The sequence below is a fragment of the Anoplophora glabripennis genome, unplaced genomic scaffold (genome assembly GCF_000390285.2).
Source record: "Anoplophora glabripennis isolate ALB-LARVAE unplaced genomic scaffold, Agla_2.0 scaffold186, whole genome shotgun sequence".
Taxonomy (NCBI): domain Eukaryota; kingdom Metazoa; phylum Arthropoda; class Insecta; order Coleoptera; family Cerambycidae; genus Anoplophora; species Anoplophora glabripennis.
This window is the reverse complement of record NW_019416662.1, coordinates 734,048-755,613: the sequence shown is the minus strand read 5'-3', so window position 1 is coordinate 755,613 and position 21,566 is coordinate 734,048. Positions and strand designations below refer to the sequence as shown.

Below are 21,566 nucleotides of genomic sequence, written 5' to 3'. Positions count from 1 at the left end.
AAGTCAGTGTTCGAAGAATCCACCGTTGACATTTACACACTTTACACAACGTTTTCTGAGAGATCTTCGAGTTTGAAACAACATATTGGGATTGTGTTTGACTTCGTTGGCAGCGATTTGTATTATTTGCCACAACTCTTCACACGAACCAATAGATTCTTCCAAATAGAAAAATGAAGAGGATTTAAGTCCGGACTTCTGGGTGGCCAAGTAAAAATGCTTCCATGACTTTATTTAAGAAGAGACATGTGGTTCATGCACGACGGAGCTCCACCGTATTTTTCTGGCCAGTGCGTGCATATTTAGATGCAGTTTTTCCAAATCGCTGGATTGGCCATGTAACCATTTTTGCTTGGCCATCCAGAAGTTCGGACTTCAATCCTCTTACTCTACTACTCTTAAAGATATAGTGTACAAAGAATCTTCACGCGTGAAGAGTTGTGGCAAAGAATACAAATCGCTGCCAATGAAGTCAGACGCAATCCCAATATGTTGTTTCAAACTCGAAGATCTCTGATGAAAACGTGTAAAGTGTATCAGTGTCTACGGTGGATTCGTCGAACAATTACTTTAAATCATAATTACGTAATTTATTTGTTTTATTGTTAATTGTTGTAATAACACCAAGAAACACCTGGTTTACTTCGCTTTTAATTTCTCATATTATCAAAACATAGTGTTCGTTAAATAGATTTTTCTCGAAAACGGATCGAGATACCGAAATGAAACAAGAGTACATAATTAATGGAAAAATGATAGCTCTTTCAGGTTTTGAGTCAAGTTTCATGTTAAATATACAGGGTAAAAAGTTATTAACTAAATTTTCGGTAAAATTGGTCGTAAGTGGCGCCCTCTATGAGCAATGCTGAAATTACAACACGCATCTTATTCGCCGCCTAAAAAATATAGTTTCACAAAATTTTCAAGTTCCTAACCTACATATTTTCAGAATAATCGCAAAAAACGATTTAAAATTTTAACTTTCAACACCCTGTATTTCCAAAACTATTAACTTTCGGATAAGGCATGTTTGCGCCAATCGTCATCATTTCATGTGTAGTATCTTCAGCTTTCGACTTTCCCATTGTTAATGAATCACCCTGTATAAAACACCCCGTGTCTCCAGTGTTTGTAAAAATAACTATAGTATGTGATATATTGCTAAAAGGCAAAAAAAATCTCTATTTTTTTAGGCCATGGTCAGCTACGATTTCCATTTAAAAATATATAACTTTGGGTCATAACTCCGAAATCTTAAAATCTATTAAAAATCTAATACTGACATTCAATTCTACGCCAAAGAATTAGTCTTGAGCAGTTTTCACTTTAACTCTAACCTATTTAACAGCTGAAATGTGACAATAACAAGAAATGCCCTGTAACTCTGAAACAAATGAAGATGGCAAATGATGATTTGAGTTTGCCATGAAAATCGAGCTCGAGAACGTCGTGTCAGATTTATCATATCTTTAGTAGTTTCTGAAATACCCTGAATTCCCATCGAAAATGAACCAGCCTGTACATGCTACTAAAAAGGCTATTAAATGCTTTTATAATATGTTTAGGATTTGTTATGAGTTTTTTTTCGAAAATAGTGCTTGGCACTCTAGATGATCTAGAAAAAAAATCTTCCTAATTGAATCTTGGATGTTTTCGACTTAAAACCGCGTTCGCGATCAAAACCTTCCGCATTTTTTTTTATCGACAACTACACTCCCAAAATGTTAAAATACCTATCGTAAAACTTAATTGCTTGACCCAGATAGTCTGATAACTTTTAGGTACGAGACTTCGCGTTTTCATCTGGCGCACCCTGACCTTGAGACTCTCATCCTAGTCTACTCTGGACCAGACGGACGCATTTGAAAAATTTTGAAAAACGTCCACACTTCCTGACCCCTAGCCTCGAACTCCGCATCTCCGTCTATCCATCCGATGCATTTCAACCGGCCATGTCCATAAATTAAATCCGGTCGCGCTGATGGTACTTACACGCACCATCCAAGTTGGCCACGGCTTGACCCCTCCACGTTAACCGGCGAACAATTGCCTATCGTAAAGTGGACGAATGTGCACCGAGCAATCCAGCAATCAGTTGTTGAGCATACCTATCGCCGCCAACTCGATGGTAGCGCTCCGTGCAATCACAATTTTTACCTTGCTAGTCGACAGTACCTACCGTGTGGTATTTATCGGTGGAACCAGTTCTTAGTGCTTTGATTTTTTCCGTTTCCTGTCGGATACCGGCTACGAGTTTCATCTGTGACTATTTCAGGTACACATCTTTGTAGGTCGTTCTTGTTTGAACGTATTTTAAGTGGCTAGTGTTAAGCAGAGATTTTTTTCAACAAAGTTGTGCTCCAGCTTTGTCTATTGTTTTCGCAATGCCTTGGTTATTTTCACCGCACCGACCAGCGGGTAATTAGTGTCTAGAAATCATAGTCACGTCGAAATTTGGAGCGCCCGATGAATGAGAATATATAGAAATTTAAAATGTACATGTTTAATTCTACTTAAGTTGTTGAATCTACTGACGATTTAAACTAATTGTATAAAACTCGATTTTCATTTGGCAAAAGGAAATTTTTAATAAATTTCAGTGGAACATTAACATTTAATTTGTTGAAGTGTATCAAAATCAAATATTTTGTATAAAGTGATTAAAAAAGTTATGGTTCTAGTTCGTGCAGTACTGCGCTAAAGGTGAACAACCTGGTTAGTTTACAAATGGTCATTTATACCAATTCTGCACTAGCTCTTTGTTTTGTGTATGTACGTGGTCATAATCATACACTGCTTGCAAAAAAAACCATGTTTGTTTTGATAACCGAAAGGGATACCTAAATATAGGATCCTTTATACCGCCGAAATAAAAAATTTAACGTGACAGATACTTGGGTATTTATTATTTTCTTAGCAATTCGATCGGTGACCAATAAAAAAATCTACGGAAATTTTATTAGAATACATTCATGGAATTCTGTACAAAATTAGTTTTTATTAACTTTTGACTTGGTCCTTGTGTACTAATTAAAATTTCCCCAATGTTGACAGTATCAAAATCATGTCATCTGGTTTACGTAGGAAGTTCATTTGTTCTTGAATTGGAATTACCCATGCTACTAGATGTTAATTCAGTCTCGTGATTAATCTTGTGCATGACAACAACTTCAGTTTATTTCATATTTAATACCATTCCATGTAGCACTATATTCAGTAGAAAGCATTAATGTCAAAGTGTTGGTAATTTGATAATTACTTATTGCTATGAAGTTTTAGATGTTAACAGTGGTCTTCGCAATTGACCTCTTTTTGTAGATCTAATGGTCCAGGCAAGTTAGACCAAAATCACCCAGAATACGGAAATTTTTTTCTGATGAACCGATCGAGTTGCGGTTTTCGGCATTGTCTTCGGAAAAATATCAGGAAAACGGTCTATCTATTACACTTTGGGGCTGGATCGAAACTGCACTGCGGGTGCATAAACTGCATCTTGGAGTGCATCAATTTTTCCGAATTTTCTAAAAATGGTAAAAATTGACTAATAGTTGTAGAAATTTGTGTGCACGGGTTTTCGGGGTCGGAGATTCCGAATCTGACCTTGAAAAATATGCCCGACGGCCCTGGGGCCCCCCAGGGGGGCAAGGGGGGGGCCTTCTGTAAAAAATCGAATAGCTGAGTAATTGCCTTCTAAATTTCCACTCAGGGGTTTTTGGGGTCGGGGATTTCGATTCTGACACTGAAAAGTATGCCCGACGCCCCTGCCCCCCCCCCCAGGGGGGCAAAGGGAGAGGCTTCTGTAAAACATCGAATAGCGTTATTTTTTGAAAATATATATTTTTTTAATTTCTGTAAAAATTTTATTACTTAATAGTTATTTTTGTATCTAGTGCGCGAAATGCTACTTTGGTGATCGAGAATTGAATTTTTTAACGAGGTGCAGCCGAGTTAAAAAATTATTCGAGACCACCAAAGTAGTTCGCGCACGAGATGCAAACAATATTTTTTCTACAAACGTCAAAATCTTTCTCTTAAAAATATTATAAATAAGTAAAATGACTAATTTATTATAGAAAATAGTGTTGAGCTGGCTTAAAATGTCTTTCCTAATAAAATTTTCACTGTTACTATGGAAACAAAGTGGCTGTTGTTGACAACAATAATAATTATTTTAAAGTGACGTTTGTGCTCGCGTCTTCAATTTTTAAGTGCCAGATATTATTTAAAATAATGGAAATTGCTAGTGACGATGAACTAAGTAGCACCCCACCTAATTTGGCACGAGATGCAAACAATATTTTTTCTACAAATGTCAAAATCTATCTCTTAGAAATATTATAAATAAGTAAAATGCCTAATTTATTATAGATTTGGCTATTGTAAATAATAACTAGTTATTGTAAAATTCTATCATTATTTTAAAAGTATTTAATTGTTATTCATTTAAAAATAAACAATAATTTGGAGTTTTGCTTCATTTTTTCAAAGATTGAAATACAAAACTCTTATTAATTTACATGCAGTGTGCGAAATACTTCGCACCCTAGTGCGCGAAGTATTTCACGCACGGTGTCATGGTAACGTAAGAATCCGAAAAAAGTGTCACTTCGCATATTGTTGTCAATGCGCAAATCTTGTCGTTTTTTGACGTTTGTAAAAAAATATTATTTTCACTGGTATAATGATTGAAAAATCTTACATTTTTGTTAAAACAAAAAAAATGTTATATTTTAAGAAAATATGCCATATGTACTGTACAGGGTCATAACATTCTACCTGCCTTATGTTTTTTACCTTCCTATTTGCGAAAAAATGCTAAAGATGAATGTTTTAGGAAATTTTCTCCGGATTTTAAAACAATACACATAAAAAAAACAAATTGCTTTTCATTTCGGGTATAAACCAAAATGGAACACCCTATGTATTTGTCGTTTTTTCTATTCCTCCCTTTTTTCTGATTACAATGATACAAACACGTCATATCTTTAATTTGATAATTTGACAATTTGTAGTAGTTAGCTCAGATATTTATAGATTCTGCACATAGTCAAGATTGCCATGGAATCACTGCGTGCATATATTTTCCGCTGTTTAATTTACTAAACAAATCTTTAATTCTCTATATGGTGCTTCATAATACCTTCATCCTGTTCTAGACAAAGAACTAAATTGAGATCAACTTGGTCTTGCCTATCGTAAAATTATCTCTTCATAAGCAAAATTTATTTAAAAAAATTTTTCGATGAGATTATAAAACACCGTTTACAATATAGTATTTTTTCTTAGTAAAGTATTTGACTATCTTTTTAGTAAATATAATAGCGGAAATATGCACTGTTTTCATGGCAATCTTGATTTTGTCCATTGAGGAGGGTCAGTAAATAAACCAAAATATTGTGCAAGTTGTCAAAGCAAATATATCCATGTATGTCTTACTGTAGTTAGAAAAAGGTGATGATTCCAATAAGTAACTAATATACAGGGTGATTCATTTTAAAAGTTTGATTTTTATATTTTCGAAACGAAACAATTGTTTTTTCTCGTACATTTCTTTAATATCGCAACAAAATTTCCTACAACCATTTTTTCCTAGACAGATAGGTTAAAAATGTAAGGGGGTAGATTATTATGTAAATCGTACAGTATTATTCACATAACATCCTACTCTATTTATCTCTTTTGACCCTCTGCATTGGGAAAAATTGTAAGGACGAGAGTTTTAGGAAATTTTCTTGCGGTCTCAAAGAAACAATTGGAAGATGATGCATAAATATGCAAGAATTCCATAGCAGTCTTGACTTTATGCATTGTGCGGGGTTAGTAAATAAAACAAAATAATGTGCAGATAATCGAAGCATATACATGGTATGCATATCCCTGTAATCGGAAAAGAGAGAGGTTGTTCTAGTTGAAAGAAACATGTTTATTTATATCTATGTATGTATTTTCACATATTTTTTTTGAAAAGAAGAAAATTTCCTGGAACTTTGGCCATTACTATTTTTTTACTTAGACATAAAACCCTGTACATATAACGCACAGATTTTATGTAACCAACCTTCACCTATGGAGAGTATGCTCTCGGCTTTGTTACTCTTGCAAATGGAATACTAATGTAATAAATATTGCCGTAATATTTCTTTCTATATTCTGTTATTTGCAATCTATCCACGTTTAGGTTTTTAAATATCCCGTCTTTATACTCTATTCCCATATTTAAAACGACATATCAGTATCTACCTCAACTGGAGTTGCTCTTAAATTAGGTAATTTTTTTGCGTTTTGGATTAATATTTAAGTTAAACATCACCATGAAATGCGTAGAGTGAAGTTATCTAACCATGTATGTTTTATTAATTTATGTGATGTAATAGTAAGTCTATTATTTTATTTTATTGGTATTCATTTTACTTTTCTGTTTTACTTTCTTACGAAGCATTTGAAGTGTAGCATTTAGTAGTCCATTTCGTGGGAATAATTCTTTAAAAAATTATACGAAGAATAATATTTTTTAAATTGCAGGCCTCGTTAAATTTGAAAAAAAGATCCGACTTTGAGAGATTGTTGCTTATAATAAACTTGTTCCAAATTTATTTCTCAGTACACTGATTCATTATAATTACAATTATTCTTATATATTTCGCATTTGCCTTGGACTTATGTCCAAGTTATGTTATGTTATGTTACACTTATGTCTTAAGGTTGTGATATTCTAAATAACAACTTTGAAATTAAAAAATGATTACGTATGTACATATATATCTAGGAAAAATATTTCTGGGTAAAGTATTACCGTCTGTGATTTTCCACAAATTTAACACAAAAATATAAAAGTCAAAATTTTACATATCCTCTTTTCAAATGTATATTACAGGTGTTGTGCTTTGATATACCTTAAACTTGAAATAAATTTACTTCTCTACTATGGGATGCAAAAATATTGAGCCCTTACTTTGAACGCGTTTATCTCAAAAATTAAATAGCAAAAATATTTGAAAAAAATTACACAATTGTTATAACTCTGTTGTTCGTTTATCATCCCAATTTGAGAATTTTAGGTTGAACTATTCCGAAGATTTTACTTAAATAGTAATCTTTCGGAAATCACTGTTTTTTCTGTGATATAAAGATGTACAGGGTGTCCCTGAAAAGGATGGACAACGCTTGACCACAGGTTCCTTGGATGAAAACAAGACTATTTAGCCTAACTTACCTATATACAAAAGTGCAATCCTACTGAGATATAGCCTTCTAAATATATAACAGATAACCTAGTTTTTTTTTTCAAATAATTTGAAAACTGTTTTTCTTAGAAACTTCAAATTTGGTACACATATTTTTTTATATAAAGGCAATGTAAATATAGAATTTGGTGAGAATACATATACAGGATGTTCTCTTTCTAGTGCCTGTGCGCCACTGGCTATCCCGTAACTTTTTTATATGTACGCCAATGACGACAGAATTTATATTTTAAAAAATAAGCACTATCTTAGAAGATTTTTTGCCCCTTACAAATTTTGGATATCGTTTATGGATTTCGAGTAAAATTGGTATTTTTTACACATTAAATAATATAAAATCAGTTTAAGATAAATAGAACATTCTAGTACGAGGTATATAACAGAGAAACAAATTCATAACAATAATTAAAAGGTTCTGTGTCAAGCTATCTGTGATTTAATTTTAGCTTACTTTGTTTTTTATTGCAATTTATACTTTTGCTGAACAAACTGATATGTTAGTAGTTTTGGGTTATTGTGAAGGAAATTGTTGTGCTACTGTTCGTGCTGAAAGATTTCCTAGTCGAAGAACTCCAAATCACAAAATATTTACTAATGAAGAGAGACGTCTTCGGGAAACAGGACGTTTTTTACCTGTAACATTAAATCGTGGATAATGTACGGCCGGAATTATTCAGCTGGAGGAACAAATTTTGGAAAGGGTCGAAGAAATTTCTCAAGTAAATAAAAGGCGTTTAGCGGCAGAGGTTGGCTTTCAAAAAGTTTTTTTAATAGAGTATTAAAAGACCAGTTATTACATGTTACAGGTATTACAGGGTACAGGTAGGTATTACAGGTCATTAAAGGTCTAACAGGTGGATAGGTAGAAGAAATAATGCTCCTTTAAAATGGCCACCTCGATCCCCGGACCTAAACCCATGTAATTATTTCATTTGAGGAGCGTTGAGGACCATAGTTTAAAATAACTTTTCAGTAAATACAGAAAACGAATTTGGGAAAGAATACAACATGAATTCATGAAATTAATGTTATGAGAGGTAATGCACAATTATTGGATAATTTCTAATTTTCGAAGAACTAATATTTGCATTTAAGAACAAGAAAGTAACTTTGAGCATTTACTGTAATATTATTTTAATGTAATTACAAATATCAGTTTATTTAAAATGTTAATGTTGACTTTCTTACATTATTAGTTGATATTGTTTATTTAAAATATTAGTGTTGATTTTTATTTTATTGATTGATAATACTAATACCAAAAATGTGTAGTTATTTTAATGTGAGGTTTTTTCATTATTATTCCCTGCTTTGAGGCTGCCGTTATAAATTATTTTTTATAAATCGGAATTTTTGCCTACATTTAATGTATGAAAAATGCGAATTTTACTCGAAATCCATAAACGATATCGAAATTTTGTAAGAGCAAAAAAATCTTCTAAAATAGTGCTTATTTTTAAAAATTGGCAGACACAAAAAAGTTACGGGATAGCCAGTGGCGCACAGGCACTAGATATATAACATCCTATATATGTATTCTCTCCAAATTCTATATTTACCTTGCTCTTATATAAAAAAATAAGTGTACTAAATTTGAAGTTTCTAAGAAAAATAGTTTTCGAATTATTTGAAAAAAGTAGGTTATCTATTCTATATTTAGAAGGCTATATCTCAGTAGGCGTGCACTTTTGTATATAGGTAAGTTAGGCTAAATAGTCTTGTTTTCATCCAAGGAACCTGTGGTCGAGCGTTGTCTATCCTTTTCAGGGACACCTTGTATATTGTTTATGGGTGGTATTTTATTACATTTTTCTGAACAAAGTCTCAATATTTGCAAAAATGCCTATATGAAGATTAAAAAATATGTTCACGTGTATACAAGTTTTTATCAATCTTACTGACAAAATATTTTGTAGGTTTGTAGAAAAATATTTTGGATATATCAACTAACACGCTTTAAGTAATTAGTTAATTATTAAAAGTTATCAACAATTAAAAATAGTATGGTACCAATAAAAATCAACGAACCATCAAATAAATTAGTTTCAATTTCGTGCATATATTTTCATACACACCATTATTAAAAATTCCCCTTTATTATTATCAATTAGTAAAAGAAATTACAATGAAAATGTATCGTTATATAAGTACTAAAAGTATTACTAAAAAGAACGGTGGACTGTTAATTTAATCTACAGTAAAATGTGTATTAAAAGAGAAAAAAGATTTTGGTAGGGTACAGTTAGTGAAACCAAAAAATGACAGGGATTAATAACGGATTTTGACAATATTTTTCAAGGAATTATAAGAAGGATAATTGACTTTTACATTAACAAAAAGTATCCCAACTATAAAAAAATTATAAGAACAATAATTAAGGCTAACGTTTTATAGATAAGACATCGCATTTTTAGTAAGACAATGATAGAACAGGTAGCTTTATCTATCTAGGAAGTGACGAAGCATAACGCTAAACTAGAGCAACTTCCTTTAATTTTTCGCATTGTAAGATCACGGAGAACATGTAAACATCAGAAAATGTTTTGGTTTGGCCAGCAAATTTGTAAAGGTACACTATAATTGCGATTAATGCATACGTTAATAGTTTTCTAAAAGCATTCTACGGGGTGTGATTATGTTTATAGTACCATACGCGATTTTCTGTATGTTCAACAGGCGTGCAAAGTTAAGGAAATGTAAGATAAGCATACGAGGTAGAAATATGCATTTTTTCTTTATTTTGAACGTTTTGTGAGTTGTCTTATATCCTGAAGAAAACTTATATAACTGGTGCAGTGAAGATATATTGTTTCTAACTTGTTTACATTTTCAAAAAATTGCTCATATAAACGCCTCCCTTAAAAGAAAGCATTATTGGTTTGCCAAATTATTTTTTCTCGCCACATTTTTTTTTTACAACCCTCTATTCTTATCACACCTTTTTTGAAAGTAAAAGTTGTAAATGTACTGAAGAATCTTCGAAACGGTTTATTCTGAGACTCCAAAAATTCTGACAATATCTATCATATGGTTTGGGGTCGCTGAATCCAAATTCGGGGACCATTTAACCCCCATCACGTCAGAATTTTTCATAGCCTCAAAAAATAAGCCCAAAAACGCAATAAATCCTCTACCCATTGCCCCCTCAATCCCAATAACCCCATGACCCCTTAATCTCTTAAACCCCTTAACCCCATAACTTCAAAATGCCATAACCCCAAAACCCCAGTATCCGGTAAGAAAGACTTATGCGTGTTGAAGCCCTGAAAGACAGTATGTTCGAGCCATACATGCTTTTTGAGCCTTAAACCCACATTCTGCAGTAACCCTATAACTCGGAAACCCCATAGCCCGGTGGGAACGAGACTTTCGTTGGAAGACCCTACGTTTTGCCGAACCCAGGCATAACGACGAGGACGTAGTAGGCTTATGTTCCCTTTGGCGGCTTTTATTAACATGTGTTCTCCTTGCCTCACACTTTTTGAGGTGCTTTATTAAAGTGAGATCCCCTTGCCTATCACTTTTCGGGGTGTTTTTTGAAAGTGTTTTCCCCTTGCCTCACACAAATAGCAATGATGTCCGAAGATTTTGTTCATAAGGCTATTCTTTACTGGGTTATTAGATTATGGGGTTACGGGGTTATTAAAGGGTCTACGGCGACGAATATAGACCTCTTATAGGAGAACGCTCATAGGTTACAAGTCAGGGACGAAATTGAAATGCACGTAGAACCTATACTAGGCTATAGCTGTCCCCCAAGATTACATAGGAGAAACCTATATCATACTATACGGGTCCTCCAAGATATTGACCCTGACTTCCAACCCTGAGCGTTCTTCTATAAGAGGCCTATATTCGTTAGTATAGGTTTAAGGCTCAAGAGCATGCATGTCTGGAACATACTGTGTTTCAGGTCTTGAACGCGCATAAGTCTCTTTGTTATCGGGTTTTGGGATTTTGGGGTTGACATTTTGAGGTTATGGGGTTTAACGGTTTAAGGGGTTGTGGGGTTATTGGGTGGTCAATGGATAGAGGATTTATTGCGTTTTTGGGCCTATTTTTTGAGGTTATGAAAAATCCTGACGTGATGGGGTTAAATGGACCCTAAAAACATGATAAAGCTGTATAATTAACAACGGGTATATATTTTTTCAAATTATTTCACTCCTCAGTTTTTGCGATAAACGCAATAATCAAAGGGACGTCTCAATACCTTTCCATCCGATTGTGGTATAAATTATTGCAAACTTTTTTGTTTACGGTCATGGGGTAGAATACTAAAAATTTTTAAATCGTTAAAAGTGTTGTTGTCCTCCGGTAGTGTCAACAGTGTTACCCAAGGATTGGCTAATTGTTCGGTTATTTGAAAACAACATTTATTTCACTACCGTAGTGACCATATCCCTTCGGCCGTATGTGTACAATTAGATAACAACGTTGTAATAATAAAATACTTATTAGTACTTATATGACATACCAAGGTTATGGTTGGAAGCAGATTCGACTGTTAACAAGCGGTGTTCTAAACGTGCATTCGTGCAATTCAGCTAGTACCTCCGTATACAGGAAATTAATCAAGTATGCCTAGGAATCTAAATATTATTAAAATAAATTATATTTAATGAACCGATAAACGGTAGCAGTAAAAATATTGTAATTAGTGTTGCCGAAATTATAGTTGTTATCAAAATATGTTAACACTTTAGGACATAAAGTTAGTCAAATGTGTTTTATTAGTTCCAAAATTGCAAATATGTATATTTTTTATTGGTAAATATAATTTCAGTCGATAAAGTTTAGAAAATAATAAGTTTTTAATGAATAGAAGTTTATCTGACCGCCATACCAACGGTGCTAAGTCATTATATGTATCAGTAGTTTACTAATTATGTTCTTGACGCAATCACTTGTAATGTTTATGTCGGCTTTTATTGTAATCAAACAGAGACAGCCGTCCTGTGACAAAACAAAAACATACATGACCTTTGGTATAAATTATAACAAGAAAATTAACTATCTTTGCAACAAACATAACGTTCGTACCGCTCTCTAGTCATAATTTTCATTTTAGATCTACGTAACTTGGAATTGGTACTACATTTTTCCGAATCGTTTAGTAAACTTAGACCTTTAATTATTTTAAATAACGCATTCGTCAGATCACATCTTTAATTTGCCATATTAAGGTATTTGACGTCGAAACCACTTGCAAAATTCCACATGGGGCTGAAAATCGTTGTTATTTAATGCCTGCATCCTTTATACATGAAAGGGATGTAATAATTTTTCTTAGTACATTTCACACGGTACTGTTAGATAAACCCACTTCTCGGCCAATGTTGTGAGTAATACTGTAGCACACAACGCACGTGCACAAGATGCACAGGGTCGGCTTACATTTACGGTTAATTTTCTTAATTTATTTTCTTGAAAACAGAAGCACTTAGACCATCGGTTGCTTAATAAAAGTTGCTCACTTTTGTGCCTTGTATCACGCTATTCAAGGAACGCGCATATTTCAGAAACACCCTGTATTGATCGCATCGAGAAACTTCAGAAAAAAATTGTTTAACACCTGAATCGTTGATTTAATCAAAATTTACAGTTTCAAAATTATGATACAAATTAACCGGTCTAGTAACGTATACTTTGGTTTTTAAGGATCCCCACAGGAAATAATCTAGGGGTGTCAAATCAGGCGATCTGGCTGGCCACTGAATCGGCCCCCTTCTCCCTATTCAACAATTTAGAAGATTTAAAAGCAAGAATTCGTCACGAGATACATCGTATACCTCCTGAAGTTATTGATAATGTCCAAAAAGAATTTATTAATCGTCTTGGCTACATAATTTTAAAATCTTCAAACATTATTTTCTTGAACTTTTTGTTATGCAACACTATAATTTTTCATGATGCGTATGTAGAATGACACGCTCTTTCAAATGGCATGGTCAAAATTGGGAGTTGCTATTTAAAAAAATTGTCGATGACGTCATATCTCGAACAACGATGACGTCACAAATATGGGTCGTATGTCAAAAAGTGCCTTTTTTAAAAACAAAATCGACGTGCCAGGGGATTTTTTCGAAAACTTCTCAATTTAAAAAATAATGAATTTATTCGTTACTTTTCGAAAGCACTGTATGTACATTTGTTAATGATAAAATTAACTGCAGTTACCTTTAGGGTTATTTATCTTTTAATATTAAACAACGTCCATCCTGATCATCGACCTTATTTTACCGTCAAATAAATAATACGTGCGCCTCAAATAACTACTTTTACAAAAACAATACAATATGTTGTTTAGTCATATACAAGGTGTTAACGAAATAAGTACTCAAAATTGGAGAGTATGTAAAACATGCCGAAATATGAAAACCTTAGTAGAGTTTTTGTCAGTGGCGGCCCCTAAGGGAGATGCAGCCCCTTGAAGGGGTAACTCAGGAAACAGTTAACTTTTTTTGTTAGTTCAATTCTATTCTTATTTTGGCTTAAGGTTTTGCCGGTCTTGGCCTTTATTTTTAATGTACCTACCAGTCTGGATATTGCATATAAATAAATAAATAAAAACAATTAACAATGAGAATAAATTCTACAAAAATATGCTATTTTTCGTATTTCCATTTTACCAAGATGGCAAGATTCGATGTACCTATAACATAAATTTAAAATAAAATTATTATTACTCTAAATGACATATTCCCTGTAGTAAAATATAACTTTTTTGATTATGCACATTGCAAAAAATATAGAATATTATTTAACCTAATTAATTAAACAGCTTTCTTAAATACTTGTACAATGAAAGACTTGATACAACAGGTTTAAACAAAGTCAGTAACACTTAAAAATATCTATTATGTAATATCCGTAAAGAGCCTAAATACCTGCTTATTTAAATAAGAAAATACTACATCTAGTAGGTACTATAGGTAGTACTCTAGGTTTTGTGAAGTCTTTTTTATTTTTCAATGTTTAAATATAAAAATGAAATACCTAATTCGTTTTGATACTTCTGAAAACCCTACAAAACTTGGATCTCTTTAACTATAAGGAATAAGCATATACTAATCCGAGACAAATGAAACATTTTCTCCCATAAAATGGGTTTCTAATTTAAAATAACTAAGCTGTTAACAAAACATTATTTATTTATTTCCTTGGAGAAAAGTCTTACCGGTGTACTCACTTTTGAGAGCATTAAACAAAATATAGTACAAGTATAACAATAGGCCATACTCCGCATTTATTTATAGTAGGTATTATATTTAAGCACTTAAAACATATGATGCATTACTACGCCACAAATTAATCTATACCTACGTGATTAATCTGATTAAAGCAAAACTGTATAGTGTATAATTTTATTCGCATATGTACGTCAACGACAACGTAAAAAGTAACAATAAATCATAAATGCCCACTCAAACGTGACGTTCTACAGAATATAGGTATTAGGTATGTTCAATTCATCTACATTTTTTGTGCATAAAAACGATTACATATATATAAAAAGTCAATTTTCATAGTTTCTTGTGAGTGTATCCACAAATTTTGACGCAGAACTTTTTTAAGTAGCCGTTTAATACTTGCTTGTATGAAACATCCTGTATATTCATGTAGAGGAACAGTTTTACTATCAATATACGATAGATTCGACCTAGACTTCTTAAATTTGTAGCTTTCAGTTACGAGTTATATCTACGAGTAAATTAACGTCAGTATAATCAAGATATAGCCTATGTACCCTGGATAGTATAGATTGTGTTTTGTTCATATAACTAATGGCAATGTTATCGAACAAATCATCGAATGATGTTTTTGTTACGGTTGCATAACGAATTATTAAATATTTATGTTTGAAGACGAGAAAGCTGACGATATCTATTGTCGACTACAAACACAATTTTGTGTAGAATATATGTCAAGAAGCTCCATAGTCGGTTTGTGATTGGCAGTGTGAGAATTGCGAACAAGTATCAAAGCATCATGCTACAAGACCCTCTTCTGCAGTCAGTCATAGCTTTTTGTACGGTTGCGTACTCAACCGAATTACTGATATTTGCGAGTTGTCTGAGTGTTAACTGTTTAAAAATTTAAAACGGGACGTCATTCTCAGACCTGAAAACGAAAACAGATTGATTTTCGAAACGTCAAGAATAGATATGTTTTTTGTATTTTCTATTCGTCTCCTTTTTTCAGTGTGATATTTTTGGTTAGACCCGACAAATAAAAATTGTATATTTCGTTATATTTCGTCTTATTGTTATGGCTATACAGGAAGTCTAGGTCACATCCATACTTCCCTCGTAAAGAGCGATTTGAATTCTGCCGAGATAAGCGAACAGTTTTTTTTCACACCTCGATCTTTCCTTCTAATTCCTGACTCATATCCCGAGCAATTCGCAGATTCGTATTGTATGCAAATGTCATACGTCGATTATCGTTTTCCCACCCACTGTCACATTCATAAATTATAATTCCGTGCGCCTCGCGTATTGTTTAAATCGGGCGTTGCTTGGAAAACGGGACAGAAAAATTCTCCAAGGTCGGTGGCAGCGGCTACTACTTTGATTTAGTTTCGCTTTTATAACACACATCAATCGGTGATTGGTAATGGATATTTGTATTGTGTTTTATTGTACTTTAGAAATGTTTTATAAGTTTCAGTTTAACTAATTTATAGGTATGTGACAAAGTTAGAACGTATGTTATTTATTTAATTTAATTGATCCAAACACAAACGAATATAAATTTTGACAAACAGAAATAGTGAATGAAAAACAAAGAAAGGTTTAATTATTATGAGAATAGAAAATTTTATTGTTACGATAATTAACATGCGATGTAATGCATAATGCAATAAATTTTGCGATTAATAATAATTTTTTAATAAGAACTTTACAGACTACATAACTCTTCTAATAACGTTGTCCATCTCAAACCTCTTCAAAAAATAAGACCTGCAATCCTGCAAATAATTTTGTGACTGCAACTTAGAGTACTGACTATGTGGTTAACATTATCAGTAACAGTTCTGAATTAAGATCAAATATAAATAATAACAATACTCCTCATTTAAAACCCAGAAGGGCATTTCTACGGAAGGACAAGATATAGACACCTTATCATTCAAGTTTATTTAAAAAAAATCTTAAAAAATTGATTTATATCGTGATAAAACTGTGATAAAATCAAATAAAACAAATGGCACATGACCCTTTTGCGGTTTTATCCAGTATTTAAAAGAAACTGTATTAGTTATATAATCGATTTGATTATCTTTTACGAAAAGTAGAATGCTTTTACTTAAAAAAAATAAGTAAATAAGTAAAAAAGTGCAATATAATTTTTCAGTGTGTAAAATTGATATATTTCATTAACACTTTGTTTTATGTATGGCGTGAATGGAGATACCGTGTTATTTATAGTCATTTTTCAAGTAGAATACTTATAATCTCGCTTATAATCTTGTAGTACCTACTGGTAAATAATTTTATTATGATAACGATAACGAGTGTTTGTATACATTTAAAGGGTTTCAAAATTCATATTTATGGATCGTGTCTAAATATTTAACAATTAGGAAAAATCTTGAAAATAAGGAAAAACACCGTTTTTCCGTGTAATTTTCGAAACAAAAAATTAGAAAATTGAAAAAAAAAATGGAAAAACTTAAAATAAAACACTGAGAAAAATATTTGAAGAAATATATTTTTTGAGACATATTTTGCTGCAACAAACCTCATTGAGTATGAAAACAACATATTTTGACAAAATTTATACAGTGTCTCCAATAGGAAACGGTAAGAGATACGGGGTGTCTCAAATAAGAAAAAAGTTAAAATAAGGTGCTTATTTACATTGCCACTTTTTTTCGGTCTATCCAATGGCGTCAACTTTTGCAATCCGACGTTTCGTCTTCGAGGGGCCATCATCAGGTTAATTTTTTTAAATACGTGACTGCTCGTTTTATGACAAAATCTAAAGTCATTTTTAATTCTGAATTAGATGATATTACTATTGTATTCGCTTAAAAAGGTTTTTAGTTTGTTTTAGCTATCATTTAAATTTTTTTCTGAGTGCGGCTCTGAACGCTTTCAAAATATCTATTGGAGGAAGTCATAAACAACAACAACATAAGTCAACAGTATAAAAGTCAATACAGCACAAAATATCCAACCATTTTTTTGACTACTATTAGCAATATTAATTAGAAATAATAAAACGTTTCATAAATTCGTATTATTTTTTTATTAGGTACAACCTTTTTAAATTATTAATTACAAAATTCATAAAAATAGCAGCGACGTATTTAAAAAAAATAATCTGATGATGGCCCTTCAAAGACGAAACGTCGGATTGCAAAAATGTTGACGCCATTGGATAGAGCGAAAAAAGTGGCAATGTAAATATGCAATCTATCTTGAAATTCGTTTTCAAATAAAGCCAGAAAAAAATAAGACAATTTTGCAAAATTTCGGATATCTCCGGAACTACCTGGAATTTTAAAACTTTCTAAACGCCGGCATATTGTTAGGTATAAAAAACACAACTTTTTTTCTAATTTGAGCCACCCCGTATCTCTTACCGTTTCCTAGATCCTTGCGCTATCCCATCCTTATCTTGGACACACTGTATATTTAGGATCAGAATGCTCTCAAATTAGTGGGATTCGATCAAATTAATAAGACAATTTTAAAAGAACAAAAAGAAACTTTCTATAAATAAACGGAGAAAAAAACAAGAAATAAGTAAAAAACAACATTTAAAATCTTTCTAACCGAATTTCAACTCAGAATCAAACAAAAAAGTCGAGCTCAGAAAAAATAACATTGATGTATCTAATTCCAGACCAACATGGCATGCCATTTTAAACTTCAGGCGGAAATACACATGCCTCTTGCTTGCACAATAGCATGCAAGTAGCTTGCAGGAGATAGCTCCTGGTATGTGTATTTATTAAAAGGCATGCCTGTAGAAGGCGCGCAAGTAAATTGCACATCATTTGATTTTTTGGCATGCAATGTGAGGCGGGGGGTTTCGGGGGAGTTCAAGCGGCATGTCGGAACGTGTCTACTTGCTACCTACTGATATGCCAATAAGCCATATACTAACGAGGCATTCCATTTTACTTGCAAATGTATCAGCAGTGTGCCATCCGCCGGCATATGCCATTTCTTAGCATGCTAGTTACTTACCTATTTTACTGGTATGTGTATTTCCGCCTATATTCAGAATCTTTAACAACTTCTTCAAAAAAAAAAAAAAAAAACGAGAAAAATGAGAATAGGTACTCATGATTTTTTTATTAAAATATTTTTTAAACTTTACCTTTTTATGTATAAATATATTATTTATGTTTGCAAACAGTGACTAGAACCTTTTATATTCTAAATTTTAACAGTCCAATTTTTCTTCATTTTTACAACTTTTGTAGGAAAAAAAACTTTTTAACGTTTTTTTTTTTCGGCATACAATTTTGTCCGTAGAATATGGATCTCTTATCTTGTCACTTAGTACATTTTTGCCAATGTAAATAAATTCTCCAAATAAAAAAAATAATTCTCCAAATAAAAAAATAAATTCACCCAAAGGGGTGAGTAGATATTTTATGTGTTTCGATGTTACAAGCCTATGAAGCTGTGAAATATAAATAAACAGATTTAAATTCGTAAACCAAATAAAAACTTATCTTTCATAAATTAAATTAACATTTGCAAAATGCCTTGTTCGTTGTCGACACAAGCTTGTGTTCGTATGTAAAGTGACAATTCTTAAGTCGCCTTCGTTCGTACCTTCGTAAAAAATGCAGAGGTTCGTGATCAGGTGATTCAGGTGGCCATGCAACAGGACCACCATGGCTTGCTATCCTCGAATAAGTTTTTATTTAGGTTACATATTTAAATCTGTTTACAATTTAAAAGTTTATAGGCTTGCAACTTCCTAAGAAATAAGCAGCCACCTATCCACTTTTTTTTTTGTTTGTTCTTGGACTTAAATCCATTTTATGCTCCCAAAATTTGAACAGAGCTATACAAAACACCTTATATAATGAATAATGTGGGTACACTGAGAAAAAATTCATATAATGGTTATAAAAATTATTATTACCTCAATTAAATTTTTATATACTATATGTGACAATGAGACACTTTCTTATGGTTATATTCCAGGGTTTGCTAATACTAGTTTATAACTAGTATGCAACTGTATTATTATATTTATATGACAGTAATATTATCATTAATATTTAAGCTATTGATTATTAGTTTTCTGTATAGTTACTGCAATTTATTTAGTTATAACTAGTATGCAATTGTATTATTATATTTATATGTCAGTAATATTATCATTAATATTTAAGCTAGTGATTATTAGTATTCTGTATAATTACTGCAATTTACTTTTTAAGTTAGGGTAATAAATCATGATTCCTACTACAATAAAAAAATCTATTTTGTAATACTTACCCAGTATTATAAAGTTTTATATCAGTTATTACAAAATACAGTACACAGTAAAATGCCAAATAGTAATCACAAAATCATGGTTTAATAGACAGAGATATGCGATAGATATAGGTAATTAAAACTAATCTATAAAAAAATACGTTTATTTTAAAATATAATATATATTTATAATAACAGTAGAATACATTCATTATTATAAGTTATGGAAATATATCAATGAGATCAAAAATCAGTCACAATATGTTTATAACTAAATTATGTATAGTAAGACAGAGAAAAATGACACAAGTCAATAAAATAAACAGAGATCATAAATCTAGAATGGGTCATAATTTAATTAGTAAACTTCAAATGTTAATAAAAGTGAAATCATTTATATAGTATGAAAACAGATTTATATCGAAAATTCGACATTTTCTGTATCTTCCATGAGTTCAGAAGTTTTATAATTAAAATATGGCTCATCTTGTATATATTTATATTTAACAAAATTAATAAACTGTGATATATGAAACTTCACTCACATTAACAATTGCCAATATTTTATGGGAAAATAAAACATCAAGTAGAATACATTTTTCTACTTGTATATTTTTAACTTGGTACGAATATAAATCCGTGTTTTAAGAAAGACAAAAGTTATAAAACTCACATAAAAGTAGGTATTATTTACAGATGTGCTTATTTTTCAGGTCTATCAAAAACGGTATTAAATGAGTTAATAAATATAACCAGAAAAAAATGTGCCTGAACGTTTATGAGAAAGCTTTCAGATACCTACCTCACTTCGAGTTGGTCTCCAGCCTTTCAATATAATAACGTTAAACAGATAGGGAAATGTCACTGCAGCTAGAACTAATGGATCTGAAAGTATATAAGAGTATATTAGCACGTTAAAACACAAATAACATTTTTTATATCTTACCAACATCTGAATACTCAACAACTGAAATTTTTCTTTGTTTGGCTTCCAATAGTATAGCTTCAGCAATTTTTGGCCATGCTGAATAAATGATATCAATTTTATCAGGGAACTGTTCATTGAACTCTACTTCAATCTGAAATAAAATGGGTAATTTTTTTTATGATCATGCTTCTATGATAAATATAGACATAAGTAAAAGTATTTTTCAATACATTTTATCTCAAGAAATGTACAGCAAATTAAAATTATGCCATATTGTAATTGTCAGAAACCATTAAAAAACAGAATATTATGTTTCATAATTTTTTTTAATGATCAACAATATGTTAACTTTACATTTTTGTTCAAGTCAAATATTGTAATAAGAATATACACATTGAAAAAATTTTCAATTTATGAAAAGTAGTTACGTTTATTTTGATAAATTTAAATTTTTTAAATAAAACTTTAACACCCTGTATTTTCATAAAGAAGCATTTTTGAAGTATGGTTTATATAGCAAACTAGTATTATTTTCGACGTAGAATCCGGAATTAAATTATGGCGGTTTACTTTCGGGATATCCTGTATATATAAAGCCTTTAATGATCTACTGTACGTAAACATGTGACAAATTTGAAGAAATAAAAATGAGAGTGAAGATGATATAAACTTTTTTTGTTAATTTGTGACGTAGAATTCGCTTTTAAACTGGTATTTCCCATCTCGGTTTATTCATGCAATATTAGCAAAAGGTACACTAACTATTACTATTTACTAAAATGTTAACGAAACGAAAAGCCTAATCTTAACTTAAAACATTAGAGTCAAAGTTGAAACTTAAAAAGTAATTTACTGTAGGTACCTACCTAGGTACTGTACTAACCTAGCAAGATATTACAATTTTGTATTACTTTAAAACAAAAACTACGACAAAATAAG

The 21,566-nt window shown here is 31.6% G+C and overlaps 1 protein-coding gene across 1 annotated transcript in view; it reads left to right on the top strand.

Annotated features, from left to right (window-relative positions):
• Positions 1–2,109: 2,109 nt before the first annotated feature.
• Positions 2,110–21,566, top strand: part of LOC108904671 (tyrosine-protein kinase Src42A) — an 80,184-nt gene continuing 60,727 nt past the window's right edge. The window contains exon 1 of the mRNA XM_018707310.2: positions 2,110–2,275. The gene's annotated coding sequence lies outside the window, so the exon portion shown is untranslated. The remainder of the gene's footprint in view (positions 2,276–21,566) is intronic.